The 14,649-nt window shown below is 37.7% G+C and overlaps 1 protein-coding gene across 5 annotated transcripts in view; it reads left to right on the top strand.

Annotated features, from left to right (window-relative positions):
- Nucleotides 1-14,649, top strand: part of bend5 (BEN domain containing 5) — a 408,562-nt gene that overhangs the window by 228,644 nt on the left and 165,269 nt on the right. The gene's annotated exons all lie outside the window — the stretch shown is intronic.

Raw genomic sequence — 14,649 nt, 5'->3', positions numbered from 1 at the left:
TGGTACAAATTGTGGTTTTGGTCTATATAGTGAATTTTGCCCTTCATGAGAACTGTGAGAGGGGTGAATTTTTTTATAACTCATCCGTTTAAATTATATAGTGACAGGTAAATTGCCACTGCTATCAGCATTTGTCTGCTGCCATCACGTCACCTCAGCTCCACCCACGTCCCGCCTCTTTGCCTATTTTCAGTTATCCGGGAGTGATGCGCAGTGACACGCTGCCAAGATGGCAACAGCCGGCTTTAGGTTTCAAAAATGAAACCAACGGGTGACATCACGGACACTACGCCCATTTTTTTTTTTTTTTTACAGTCTATGACTACTGCACATCTTTGTAATGTTTTAGGTGTTTCTGTCATTTTTTATCTTAGTATCTTCCTGTATCTACTCATTTTCTTTAAGGGGGCGGACACATGTAAGTGTCTTTGAGGCTGCATGAATGTGTGTGTGTGCGCGTGCATGATCTGCACAGGTACTGGATCATTCACAGTGCCTACAGTCCTGTCTCCGCTCTTATCAAATAATTGTAGAGGAAAACTCATTAGGAATGCTCGAGAGATTAAAGCCCTCTTTTAGGGCCTTCATCACTTTCACGTTCGTCAAGGAGAGCCAGGCACGGGAAGCCACTGATGAAAGGACATTTATTGATAAGAAATATGGTGTCAATGGAAAAAAAAGAAATCAGTTTCACATGAAATGGAATTTGAAAGGGCACATATATTCGGGGGGAAATGAGTGGCAAAAATATCTACTTCAGTCATGAAACTCTAGAGGGCGCAGGCTGATTACATGCAATCTGCAAGCAGTCACATTAGCTATGTTTCCATCACCTTGTTTTTATGTGCATTTTGAAGTATCGAATTAGAAACGAGTGATGGAAACACCAAATTTCGAATAAAAATCCCTTAATTCGCAAAAAAAGATTTCACAAACGTACCTAATTCACATTTGTTTTTTTTTTTTTGTTTTTTTGCAACTTTGAAAAGATTTGCTTCACTTTTGGATGGAAACCCAGCTATTGTTACCTCATGCCACAAGCTGATTGGCCTCTGCTGATCCTGCAGCCAATTAGATTGCATTGTTTATTATAAGCTAATCCGAGTTCCTTTGAAAACTTCCACCTCCCCCAGCTCCACCTGCCTAGATTTGCTATAGGATTTATGTATGTCTATTTATGCGGCGGCAGCAGCATATCTTACATGCTCACAGCATTGTGTCTTTGTATCTATTAGCAGCAGCAAGTCCATCCTTGCTCTGCAGCAGAAGCAATAATAAACAGTAGCAGCAGCAGCGAGCAGATCTAGTCCGCCAAGACTAAATACATTAAAACTGGCATATTCAATAACATGCTAAAAACTACTCAGAGAGTTGAGTTATTGATACAGCCTGTGAAACATTCACCCAGACTGCATAAACCCTGATCACCTCTTTAAAAAGTCTCTTATGTTCACCAAAGATACATTTATTTGATCAAAAACACAGTAAAACAAAAATATCATCAAATATTTTTAAATAACTAATTTCTATTGTAATATATTTTAAAATGTGTTTTATTCCTGTTATGGTGAATCTGAATTTTCAGCAAGCTCGAGCATTGTTTGTGGTGGCACTATTGTATTTCATATTAAAGTTATTATATAGTTATTATAAAGTGTTACAGAAAAAATCTAAAAATTATTTTTATATTAGAGGTCTCTCTGTTAAATTTGAGTAGGGGTCAAAGTTATTGTTAACTAAAACTATTTAATAATAATAAATAATATTTTCATTAATTGAAATAAAGCTCAAATAAAACAACATATAAATATTACATGACAAACTTAAACTTTAAAAAAAACTTAAATGAAAATTAGAAATGTTTTCTTGTCAACTAACTGAAATAGAATAAGTTTAGTACTAAAATTTCCCAAACTGAAATAAAAAATAAATTAAAATTAAAGCCAAATAGAAATATTAAAAGTAAATAAACTAATAAAAAGGACAAAATCACAATTAAATTATTTAAAATATAATATAATATATATAAATGTAAAACTGAAAATATAATATTAAAAGCTAATTCAAAATATTATTAAATACCATTATATAAATAATACTAATACTAATACTGGTATGGCTTCTGAAATTTGGTAAAGACAAAAAGTCCCTGATCTAATGCAAAGAAAATCCTACATTTTTAAGTGTATGTATACCTTTGGGGGCCTCATGCCATTTCATCAGCATGTGCAATCAGCCTTTTTATAATTCATACAGAATATATAATGTCTGAAATAAAGCAAGAATGAAAGGATATATACTGGATGAGAGAGAAAAAAGTGAGGGAGGGACGTTAAGATAGAACAAGAGAGAGTGAGAGGCGATGTATTTGTATGCACGGGCATAGGGGCATTTTATGGCCTTATTTGTCTTTTTATGTCCTCTGTTCTTGGGTATGTGGCAGTACAACACTCTTAATGACCTGCAGAGATGGAGGAGAGAGGGAAAGAGAGAGGGAATGAAGAAAAAGAGAGAGGATGAGGCTACAACAGCTTGGACTGCAGTAGTAAAACACTCTCTGGTGTAACACACAGACGTGATGTAGTTAAACAGAGGCCCTGTGAGGGGGAACTTGCACACACACACACACACCCGCACACGTGCTATAGGTAAAGCACCAGAGAACAAGCCTGGATTCAGTGTAATACACTGGGATTACTTCTCTCATATCTTTCACTTTCAATGAGGCAAGTAAATGCGAACAGCGTTCCACAAAAAGAGCCGTCTAGTACATCTCAATTACCTCTTTTGCTCCGTTAATGCTTCGCCTCACAGGGTCAAACGCGTTTTTTTTTGAGAAGTCTTCTAGCTGGTGAGGTATATATGAGGTATGTATATATGTTTTACATTCAACTAATCCGATTCCTCTCTATCCAGAGGCGTATGAAGATGAATTCAATCGAGCGTCCCCACGTACACACAATCAGTGTCCAAACATACCAAATACGCTCAAACGGGCTGTTTTCACGACTTTAAAATGCAGACTCGCAACAACTGTCATGTTCAACAGCAATCGTCACATCTGTTTATTGTATCTTTAGTCATCAAAGTCCTCTAACAGCGTTATAAAGACAGAGAAGCATAGCAGGTTTTGACAGTCGCTTTGATGGATGATTATGCGTAGAAGCTTCTTCTGCCGTCAGCTCGTCTGTTTGCCGCTGCCCATTTCGAACGTCGAGTTCGCATCAGCAAATGGAGAATGAAGTTGTTTTGAAGGCTACGCATCCAGATCCATTAACCATATCCGAGTGTGAAACGCTGGAGCCATCTGAATATTTAAAAGAGATCAAACTCTGATCTGCATTTATGGATGTGAATTATTTAGTCGTGCAGTGTATGTTATCCAGATCTTGAATAGTCCAAGCAGCATGATCTTTGTAGATTAAAATAAGTGTATTGGATTAAATATTTAAGCATATATAAATGTTTATTTTGCATAAAAGCTGAAGGCCTCTGGGTCTTTGTTGATGCTCAGTTATCATGACTCAGATAACCTGCCTGTCTAGACAGCTCTCCCCAGTTTCATCCTCTCTTCTCATGCAACCTTCAGTCAGTTTCCGTTGGCAAAGAGCCCGTCAATCTCAACAGAGACCCGTCACGTGACTCGAGTCCGGCTTCCTCACACAGGTGGCTTGTTGTGTTGAATTCTGAGTGCCTGCTTCTCTCCAGATGTGGAGCTGGAGAAATAGACAGAGCAACAGTTGTGGATCTGACAGGCTAGCAAGAGCACTTACTACAACAAAGAGCAGAGACTCAAAGACGAGCAGACAGACAGAATCCAGCCCGAGGGCCTGACCGGCACACTTTGCTTCACTTGCCGTCTCTCTCTGTCCTTCCATATTCTGATTTACAACTAAATATTCAGTCTTACCTGCATATAGTCAGGTTTTACTGTGTGTGTGTGTGTGTGTATATATATATATATATATATATATATATATACAGTACAGTCCAAAAGTTTGGAACCACTAAGATTTTTAATGTTTTTAAAAGAAGTTTCGTCTGCTCACAAAGGCTACATTTATTTAATTAAAAATACAGTAAAAATACAGTGAAATATTATTACAATTTAAAATAACTGTGTACTATTTAAATATATTTGACAAAGTAATTTATTCCTGTGATGCAAAGCTGAATTCAGTGTCACATGATCCTTCAGAAATCATTCTAATATGCTGATTTGCTGCTCAATAAACATTTATGATTATTTTCAATGTTGAAAACAGTTGTGTTCTTTTTTTTTCAGGATTCCTTGATGAATAGAAAGTTCAAAAGAACAGCATTTATCTGAAATACAAAGCTTCTGTAGCATTATACACTACCGTTCAAAAGTTTGGGGTCAGTAATGAATTTTTATTTTTATTTTTTTGAAAAGAAATGAAAGAAATGAATACTTTTATTCAGCAAGGATGCATTAAATCAATCAAAAGTGGCAGTAAAGACATTTATAATGTTACAAAAGATTAGATTTCAGATAAACACTGTTCTTTTGAACTTTCTATTCATCAAATAATCCTGAAAAAAATATTGTACACAAATATTTTGTACAATTGTACACATTAAATGTTTCTTGAGCAGCAGATCAGCATATTAGAATGATTTCTGAAGGATCATGTGACACTGAAGACTGGAGTAATGATGCTGAAAATTCAGCTTTGCCATCACAGGAATAAATTACTTTGTAAAATATATTCAAATATAAAACAGTTATTTTAAATTGTAATAATATTTCACAATATTACTGTTTTTTACTGTATTTTTAATTAAATAAATGTAGCCTTGGTGAGCAGACGAAACTTCTTTTAAAAACATTAAAAATCTTAGTGGTTCCAAACTTTTGGACTGTACTGTATATATATATATATATATATATAGAGAGAGAGAGAGAGAGAGAGAGAGAGAGAGAGAGAGAGAGAGAGAGAGAGAGAAAGAGATTTGTGCTATTTTGACATTTAATGGCTATGTTGTAATTTAGTATATTAGAGCTCAAAATTGAAGTTTTGAAAAGGAGAAAATGAAAGTCCTATATTAGCACCCAGAAAACGAGGCTGTTATTTTAATGATTCACAGATAGAGGCAGATTGTAAGGTAATTGTTCCCTCATTAGTGTAATTGTTTTTCATCTGTGTAAATTTAGAGCTTCTGTAATGCAAAGACTGAATGTCCTGAATATTGTCCAGACAGTAAGCAAATCGTTATTTATGTACTTAATTTTTATTTGGAAGGATTTCTGAAACAATGACTCAGATCATTTTGAAGATTACCTGAATCAATTTCAAAACATTAATATTTTGTACTTTGAACGAAATATTTCTTTTAGCTCCAATTTGCTCCAATTACAATTCATTTGCTCCAATTATAAAAAATAAGGTTGTATAAGTACTAAATATTAGGGAGAATCATGTTCATTTTTATCTTAGCAGGCACAACTCTAATGGTATATACTGTAATCAGTTTGTCTTGATCAGTTTGTCTTGCTTAGTATACAAGAGGGAAGCCAAATACTTCAGACACTAGCTTTTAATTTGTTCGGCGATCAGGTTGGACTATATGTTTGCTTCATGTCCATTGCTGTACGGAGAGTGAATGACATTTAAAACAGGCCTTGAAACTTTTAGAACCAGACTTTTAGAACTACTCTTCTGTGGGTTTATGCTCACTCTGTCTGTTTTATGGCACATAAAGTTTCCATAAGGAAGAGCCTTAAGTGAAGTTGGTACAGAGTGGCTGCAGTTAGTGTAATCCAATAAGGTCAGTTCACTGCACCTTTCCACCGTTCCTCTGAGAGAGAAACATTGATGAGATCATTGGTGTCATTCAATAAAACTCTCATTTTCACTTTAGTAAGGTGATTTTTTTTTTAAACTTTTTCTTTCAATAAGGATTTTTAAACATTCTATCAAATGAATGTGTATGTAAACTGCATTGAACCATATCAAGCTAGTAGTGAATTTTAGCATAACTAACAGTAAAGTAATAAAAAAGAGACTTTACTTTACTTAAAAAGTTTATTTCTTGAAAATATGATTGATGTGATAAAGTTGTTGTGATTTTATAGATTGATTTGAATAGTTCACGACGTTCAAGAAGGATAAATATGAAATTTGGTTATATATAGAGTCGACGCATACACTCCAAGTCTTTCTAATCATATAATATATCATTCATACACTACCGTTCAGAAGTTTGGGGATGGTAATTTTAAATCTCTTATTCTTACCATTGTTGTATTTATTTGATTAAAATAAGGTAAAAATAGTTATATTGTTAAATATTATTACTGTTTTCCATTTTGATATATTTTAAAATGTAAAAGTCTTTGCTGTCACTTTTGATAGTACAGAATAAAAAAGCCTCCTGATAAATAATTTAGATTTAATTTTATCATTTTACTTCTTGTGTGTGTGTGTGTGTGTGTGTGTTTAATATTAAATACATTTTAATTAAGTAAATATTGGCATCAACAACTCTTTGTCAAAGTCGTTTTTATGCATACGAGGAATCCACATGGCATCGTGTTTTGCAGAATGACCCAGTGGATAAATCCCTTGTCAATGTCTGTGTACAACAGCCTATACTCACATTCCCAGAGTAAATATCCCCGTTCCTGTATGTTTTATATGGGCTACACTGCCTCACACCTCTCAGTGATGTGAGATGGTTGTTTCCACAGAGATGACTCAGCTGCTGACGGCTTCTCTGCTATTTTCCTTCATCTCCCTCTTTGAGATTTCCTGTTCTTCTAATACAAGATGCCGACGCATCTTCCCGTGGGGACTGCAGTCTTCAGAGGTGCTGTGCAAAACTCCAAGCAACCGGTGTTTGCACTATTCTGGCTGTCCCAAACCCCTCTCTCTCTCTACATCCCTATAAAGTCCTCTGATGTAAAATCCTGAGTCTCATAGCCAGGGCTGAAGAAATCCCCCCTCCGATCATCTAGTTCTGGAATTGACTGAGCATTTTAAAACGTGAGTTGAGTTGACCGGCTGGCTGTGAAGGATGAACGTTAAGCAGGCAAATGGGTCCCGTCTCTGGTTTGATGGAGTACAGGTTTATGGATGTAGTCAGAGGGTGCGGGGTAAGCACTTTTACCTCAAGTCCTTTTTTTTTTATATATATATATCCTCTGTCACCAGTGGCTAGTACTTATAGGACTGAGTTTAATAACAGCTCCTCAAATGGAAGGTGGACTGAAATGTGTGTGCGTGATTACTGGCTCTTCAATGGCCGTCTCAGAGTTGCACCCTTGAGCTGTGCGCTGGGCAGTGCTAGATTCCTCATGTTTCATCAGTATGAGCCAAAAGTACAAGAGTCATCTCAAGGCTAAATGAAATTCTCTTAATAAACCCGTAAAACAGACGTTTAGTTGACAGAGATGAACTATTTCTTCTATCCTATCAGAAAGCTACTTTCAAGCTTGTTATTTGACACCATCATAAAGGATGCTGTTTATGGTGGAGCACTACAATGGAGGTGGAATTCGAACACATTCCTTATGTTATAACATATCGGCCAATATTATTGATTTCTTTTATTCCTTAGTGTCTGTTGATATTGAATATTAAATTGTGGGTATTTTTTCCATTTTTTTTTTTTCAGATTTTAGATTACGTTTGCCATCTTCTAACACTAACTCCAGATTAAGAGATTTATGCACAATTTCTTGAAGAGCACTTTCCTATAATAGAGGTCCCACCTCTATAAATAGTCTTCCATATAGTAGAGGTCTCACCTCTATTATATTAAGGGCTTTTTATCATTCAAACTTTATTTTCTTTAGCAGATCTCAAAATGAACAGTTCATTCATATTTCATACTGTAAATTATGATGTTTTGATGCCTAAATTCACTTGAATGACAAAACTATAGTTTAAAGTGTTTTATTTATTTATATTTTATTTAGAACACACACTCATACTCTTTTTTTTTTTTTTTTCTATGTAAAAAACAAAGTTTTTAGCTTATTGTATCAGTAAAAATTGTAAAATTGGTGCATCCCTTTTTAAAGGTGCCCTCGAATGAAAAATTGAATTTATCTTGGCATAGTTAAATAACAAGAGTTCAGTACATGGAAATGACATACAGTGAATCTCAAACTCCATTGTTTCCTCCTTTTTATATAAATCTCATTTGTTTAAAAGACCTCAGAAGAACAGGCGAATCTCAACATAAAACCGACTGTTACGTAACAGTCGGGGTGTACGCCCCCAATATTTGCATATGCCAGCCCACGTTTCCAACATTATAAAAGGCATTAGACAAGGGCAGCCAGTATAAACGTCTGGATGTGCAGAGCTGAATCATCAGACTAGGTAAGCAAGCAAGAACAATAGCGAAAAATGGCAGATGGAGCAATAATAACTGACATGATCCATGATAACATGATATTTTTAGTGATATTTGTAAATTGTCTTTCTAAATGTTTCGTTAGCATGTTGCTAATGTACTGTTAAATGTGGTTAAAGTTACGATCGGTTATTACTGTATTCACGGAGACAAGAGAGCCGTTGCTTTTTTCATTTTTAAACACTTGCAGTCTGTATAATGCATAAACACAACTCCATTCTTTATAAATCTCTCCAATAGTGTAGCATTACACGGAGCACTATCAAACTCATTCAAAATCAGAAGTAAACAATATAATAGTATACAATACTCACATAATCCGACGCATGCATGCCGCATGCATGGCGAACACTTTGTAAAGATCCATTTTGAGGGTTATATTAGCTGTGTAAACTTCGTTAAGGCACTGTTCAAGGCAAGCGCGAGCTCTGTGGGTGGAGAGCACGGGATTTAAAGGGGCCGCAGCATAAAATCGGCGCGTTTATAATGATGCCCCAAAATAGGCAGTTAAAAAAATTAATAAAAAAAAAATCTATGGGGTATTTTGAGCTGAAACTTCACAGACACATTCAGGGGACACCTTAGACTTATATTACATCTTTTAAAAACATAATCTAGGGCACCTTTAAATCCATTCTGAATATTTTCAAGTAGTAAATATATTTAAATTAACATTTTCAAGTAAATATATTCCTGCTGAACACACACACACACACACAAATATAAAGTTTATTTCTTGGTTAAAAAAAAAAAAAGAAAAGAGGAAAAAAAGCTTTTTAAATCAAATAAATATGATATATATATATATATATATACAATGCTGTCAAAATTAACACGTTAATTGTGCAATAATTTATTTTCAACACGTTAAAAATAATTACAGCAATTAACCTGCATCCTTTTTTTGTCGTTCTTTATTTTCCTGTCATTCAAGTGCTGTTAAACCATTAAAGTACGATAAGATGCAAAAAGAAAAAGGAACTCAAATCTGTACTGGCTGTACTGGCTTCTGTGAAGCAGGTCTTTGTGAACAAACACCGGAAACATGCGCATAAAAAGCTACTTCAGACCGCATTGAGTTCTTTTTCGTGCTTGAATGGACAAAAACAAACAAAATTATGTTCCCGTTTTGTTGAATATCCTTGTAAGCACAGTCTTAAATGAGTTAAAAAGTGTGAATGTAAAAGAAAATTGGATTTGTGTCAGATCCGTGACAGCAGCCTAATAAACCTGCTGCTGTCTGTCACGAAAGTTAATCAAAGAACAAAAGACAAAGAGAAAATCACTCACTTCTCTTGACTGAATAACTTTTGTAGCTTTAATAAGGATTAATCTATATTCAATTTATAATTTATGCAGTAAAGACTGTATAAAAGTGTTTGATTATTCAATTTCTGTATATTTTACTTGACATTTATTACAACGGGTTTATGTAAAAATTGTTTTAAGTTCACTTAAATTAAACATTTTTATATTTTTAAAGCTTATTAAATGTTTAAATTGAAAGCTTTTAATTATACTGTAATGTTAAATGGCTATAATTAATGGCTTAAATTGAAAAAAAAAAAATCAATTTAATAGAGACATCAGTATCAGTAGTGGTATCAGTGATACTGGCCTTCATTCATAGTGCTTAGTAAAAAATGCCATTAAACAGATATTTAAAATATACTGTCTTTATGTTGTTTCTACATTATTTTGGAGATTCATTGAGAAAGTATTACAATATAAAATATATTAAAACTTATTGGTAGGTGTGATTAAGTGATTAATTACATAAAAATGTGCCATTAAAGGTGCTAAAGAGGATGTTTTGTTTGATACATTTTTGCAATATTACTTGAAACTGTCTTTACTAACTGATAAAAGACTATTTATTAGGTGCACTGAAAGGAATAATATTAATATACATCATCTGTGCACGAGGTAGGGCCTTAAAAACATCAGCCAATCGTTTACGCGATGATCGGCCCTCTGGCTTGTCAATCACTGCCGTGACGTTCTTTGTGAGAGACGAGCGCGGCTGCGCGCTCCAGTAACTTTCCACACTCCACAGGCGCCGCATGCAATGTTTTTGTCCGGAGACAGGAGTAACAACTGCAGATTATGAGTTACCTGCGGTGAGCCCGAAATAATGAATCCACTAACACAACACAGCGAATGCGTGTTCCAATACGAGTGTTTGCGAGTTTTGGGAGGCGTTCCTTCGAAAGAGGGGGGTTGTTCTTGCGCATGCGCTCATTTCAAAAACTCAGTAACAGTAAGCACCTTTTAATTTTTTTAGCACCTTTTAATTTATTTTTTAAATTGTTTGACAGCACTAAAAATGTGATATGTAAAATGTATATGTAGTGTGTGTGTAATATAATTAATATTTATTAATATTATTCATTGTCTACAACAAGAAAATGTTTTTCAGATTATTGTATCGGTCAAAATTTTTAAATCAGTGCATCCCTATTTAAATCCATTCTGCATATTTTTATAATTCCCACTGAACCTAAGGATAACTTTAGAACCCTCCAGAATAATTGGATCTCAGAGTGTCAGTGCAACACGTGGCTGTCACATTCATACACATTCATTGCTCTCTGTGTGAATGGAATGATTCCGTAGGCCTCTTTAGTCTGAAAAATGGGGAAAAGTATTGCTGGCTGTGAGAAGGAGGGAACGAGGGAGGAGAGGAAAGGAGTGTGGAATCTGTAGACAAGAATTTGAGAGGGGAGGAAGGTCATTTTTTGTTGTTCTAATGGTCACTGGAGCCCCTGCAGACAGACGAACAGTGGGGGATCTTGTTCAGGAGCCTGTTAGCAGGAATAAAGGATGGAAAGCTCCTTGGACGGACGCGTCTGTGGCCTTCGCACGCTTCTCTCTATCTCTCACTTTACGCCCAGGTTTATCTCCGTGTTTGTACACCCCGTGCCAAGATTTAATCAATAGCAGTTCTGCCTTGCGTGAAGAGAGAAGGTCAAAGTCGGACCAGAGAGATGGAGGGAGGGTGGAGAAGGAAGAGACTGGAGGAAAGAGAAAAGGGAGGAGGAATGGAGGAGGATGAAAAGGAGACGAGGCAGAATCTGTGAGCTGTGAAACAGTGATGGATAATCGCATGAAATCTGGTTGTTTATGGACTGCAAAGCAGAAACGGAGTCCTCCTCCATCACATGGCGAATCTCTCATCGCTCTCTCTCTCTCTCATTTGTGCTACTGTTTACTTGTCAAATCTTTTGTGAATGCTCGTCCGAAAGGTTTAGTAATTTGAAGGACTCTCCACCAGCTGCCTGGTATTGTCCTCTCAAGAGCTGACCAGTCTTTCTCTATTTGTCACTGACTCTGTTATCTGAGGACTCACAAACAGTGAATGTAAATCTCATCATCAGTCTAAAAAATTGAGAGTGATTTTTTTTTTTTTTTTTTAGTCATCTTTGTGAAATTTTATCTCTCTGTCAGTAAAAACCTAATGTAGAGTTCACAACTGATTCCAGCTCAGGAGTTCTGAAATACTACAAGTAGAGTTGTAGGAAAAAGAAGTGAAGGGTTGAAACTGACTTCCTGCCAACTTAAATTTAAATGTATTTTTTATGTTTGCAAACAGTATATTTTTACTGTAGGTTTTTCTGTCCACATGATTTGTTGGAGCTGTGGCCTAGCGGATACTACACATGTATCAACACATTCAGCTAGGAATTAAAGAAACATCACCTACCAACTCTGTGGTCCACCAAAACTTAGTGCCCAAATGTTTTGTTTTGTTTTGGGTTTTTTTAGCAAATGCTTAGACATTTGCGACTGGGCCTTTGACTTGATCACAGAACAGATGGCTTGGATGCTACACAAACAACAAAAGTTGTGTTGAATAAAAATTAACTTGATAACAGGTTTGCTCTGCTCTTAAGTTGGGTAGTGTTTTTTTTGTTTGTTTGTTTGTTTTGTTTCTGATATAAAAGAGCAGAATTGGTGACAACAATCATATAGGAAAAAGAAATGCTTATGATAATAATAATAGTCATCTTCAAGTCATCACGTTTATTTATATTGCACTTTTTACAATGCAGATTGTGTCAAAGCAGCTTTACAGTGATAGTGGGAACATAATTTTGGGATCGGAACTGTCAAAATATTTAATCCAGTTCCATCTGGTTGAAGATCGGATTCATCACGCCGGTATGGAAATGGTTTTGTTGATCTGTGCCACTGGCTGTCGTGCCAATGATGCCTTCACAGGGGAATTTATTTTACACAATCTAGCTGACATTTCAGGGATGCGTTGTGCTCGTGTTTAGGCGCAGGTCCTCCTTCTAAACTGGATGCGGCCCAGAACCGGCTGACTATGGTAAACCTTGGGATAAACAGAGTGACTAATATTAAGCATAGATGCCATTCTTTTTATGATGTAACTGACACAGTTATGTTCAGTTCGTTTTAGTTTTCATGGACATTCAGTTTGTTTTCTTTAGTCACATGTCTTCCTTTGTTCAGTTTTTCCCACCACCTTTTAGTTGTCATGGTAATTCATTAGATCATCTCAGGTATTCATTATTAGTTCCCTCATTTTCCATGTATTTAAGTTGCTGTCTTTGCACTCTTCAGTTTTCTGGTATTGCTTGTGTTAATACACTCTGTTACGCTTTTGGATTATCTTTGAGTCTTCTAAATAAACCTTGTTTGATTTTTGTATTCATCTTCATCTTCATTGGAGCAACCCGTGACTGAATACCAGACCAAATGAGAAAAGAAAGGAACATTGTTTCTATTAATGTTGCCTCGATGAGGGGCAACAAACTATTTTTGGATGGAGGAACAGTTTTTGTTTTTCAAAGCGGCAGAGACTTGGAGCTGTACGTGGAGGAGTACCTTAACATCTGCCATCACGCCACCTGCGATGACATCTGTCTTATGGAGGGATTTCGGTGTGGTCTGGACAAAGATCTCCACTTTGTCATGCCCCGTGGTGATCCCTGCTGGACCCTAGTGAGCTACATCAACTTTGCGCTGTGGACGAACGGATCCGCGTTCACAGTGGGTGAAGCGAAGGATTTTAGCAGCCTCGTCCAGCCACACCCTACAGACATCTCGCAAGCCAACCCAGAGCACAGCCCACATACAACCATCACCATGGAGACGACAACACCTGAGCCCCCCGCAGAAGGAGAGCTTCTGCTTGCTGTTAGCACGGAGCCTGCGACAACAGCGCCCACTACAGCCCCGGAGCCGAAGTTTCCATGTGAGTCTGACCAGGGGTGTGAGCCGGCAACAGCCGTCCCGGTGATGATATTGGTGGAGTTCAGCACTGGGGAAGACTGGCTTATAGACTGGAATTCAGAAGTACTGCTTCCCACCCTGCCCCACCCTAATCTTGTTACCTGTCCCTCATCATCGCTGGTTACACCCAGCACTGTATTAATGGGCTGTTTAAATCAGGGAAGTGAACTGTTAACTGTGGTTTCGCCCAACCTCACATCCACCATCTAGTACTGTCAGTCCTCCAGCCCTGCCTCCGCTGTCCTCCTGCAGCCCCTCGTCTTCCCCTGTGTTACCTGACAGTAAGGTAAAGTCTCAGTGTCCTCACTCACCAGCATCGGCAGATCAAGTGGATCCTGGGGCTCAGCCTTCGGCCTCTGATCCTCTCGTACCACCTTGGCCTGTCAACCAGTTGGATTCACCTTGTCTCCTACCACCTTCAGCTCCACCAGAGACCCTCGACCATGAATCTGCACCAGGATCCCTTGCCCCGTCGGCGCCCCCTTGGTCAGTTGTCACCCTTGCGCCACGGACTTGCGAGCTTCCTGCTGCGCTTTGGCTCTCCGCCCCTATGGCTGCAGTGGGATCTCCTTCCCCCTGGACTCGCCTAGGTCCGCGGTCGCACCGGCTCCGCTTCAGTTCTCTTCAGCTCCGATGTCACCTCGGGCATTCGTCACCGCGGCTCCGCCAAGGCCTCCAATTCCAGCGGCGTTACTCGATCCCATCTGCTCTCCGTCATCGCCTTGGGATCCCCTGAGATCGGCTCAGTCTCCGTTGGTCGTCCCGCTGAGGTTGTCGACCACGCCAACCCCTTGGCTCCTCCCACCATCGATGCCACCGTGGGATGTTGTCATCACCATGCTCTGGGTCAGTAGCATCTGGCTGCTCCTCCCATTATCGCCCCCATGGATGCTCCCTCCATCATTTCCTCCATGGAATCTCTGCCTATTGACCTGCCTGTTTCTGCCAGCCCTCTGCCTGCTCCTTCTTCCCAGCCCTTCTCCGGATCCTCTCCCACCGCCAAAA

This window comes from Megalobrama amblycephala, linkage group LG12, assembly GCF_018812025.1.
Source record: "Megalobrama amblycephala isolate DHTTF-2021 linkage group LG12, ASM1881202v1, whole genome shotgun sequence".
Lineage (NCBI taxonomy): Eukaryota > Metazoa > Chordata > Actinopteri > Cypriniformes > Xenocyprididae > Megalobrama > Megalobrama amblycephala.
Note: the sequence above shows the minus strand (reverse complement) of the source record. Positions and strands in the feature narration are given on the sequence as shown.